The sequence below is a fragment of the Octodon degus genome, unplaced genomic scaffold (genome assembly GCF_000260255.1).
Source record: "Octodon degus isolate 3935 unplaced genomic scaffold, OctDeg1.0 scaffold00013, whole genome shotgun sequence".
NCBI lineage: Eukaryota > Metazoa > Chordata > Mammalia > Rodentia > Octodontidae > Octodon > Octodon degus.
This window is the reverse complement of record NW_004524589.1, coordinates 23,845,218-23,846,358: the sequence shown is the minus strand read 5'-3', so window position 1 is coordinate 23,846,358 and position 1,141 is coordinate 23,845,218.

Below are 1,141 nucleotides of genomic sequence, written 5' to 3'. Positions count from 1 at the left end.
ATGCCACCTGCCTTGTCTTTTTTGCCCAGAATTGCCTTTGCTATTCTAGGTCTTTTCCGGTTCCAGATAAATTTTAGGAATGATTTCTCTATGTCTGTGATGTATGTTGGTGGTAGAAATTTTAAAAAATCTTTAAAATACAGACAAATCTAAGTGCTGACAAGAATGTGAAAGAACCTAAATTTAAATGGTATTTTGAGAATATAAATTGTTACAAACATTTTGGGAGATCATTGATAATATAAATTAAGCTGAATATATGCACATCCTGTGATACAAAAATGCCAGTACTGACTATGCGTTTTGTTGGAACAATATCATATTTTTTAATCAAAAGATGTAAACAAAGATTCTCATGGTACAATATTTATAGTTGCCCAAAGATAGAACTTGTAAAGTGCTAGTTAGTAGTGGAGAAGAAAACAAATTGTAGTATACAAGTGTTCTCCCAATAGAATGTTGTATATAAATCTGAAACTAGGCCACTACATGGCTAAATCTCACAACCATGGGATTGAGAATAACAAAAAAAAAAAAAAGGAATAACAAAAATAGAAGCCACAAATAGATTATAATGTGCAATACAATTAGTTTTTTATTAATTATATTGAGAAAGATAGCAATGAGATAGTTTCAAAACTGATTAGTAGGACAGTTTCAATAATTAATACATTGCAGCCGCTACCCTGCTACTGCAGACCAACTCCGGTTGGTGAAACCGCCTTCCACTTCCTTGGGACGCCCCCTGCCACTCCAAAGCACCTCTCACTTCCTGCCCGAGTAGGAATTTATGTCATGTTCCAGAAACCCCCGGACCCAGTCCTAGCCCAGGTCCGTTGAGTGTGTGGGAGACCTGCTGGCTAACCTGCACCAGCGGGATCAACTCCCGGTCCCAGCCCAGGCGCAGCATGGGTGAGACTGTCTTCCACCCCCTTGGGATGCCCCCCACAACTCCCCAGCACCTCCCACACCCCTTCCCTCCAAGTAGGAATTTCTGCCACGTTCTGGAACACCCAGACACAGTCCTAGCCCAGACCCAGTGAGTGTGTGGGAGAGTTGCCTCTCCCCCATAATCCACCTTGTCTCCTACAGGCTCAGCTCAGGCCTGGCATTAGGCCTGGGATGTAACCCTGCAGCTGCA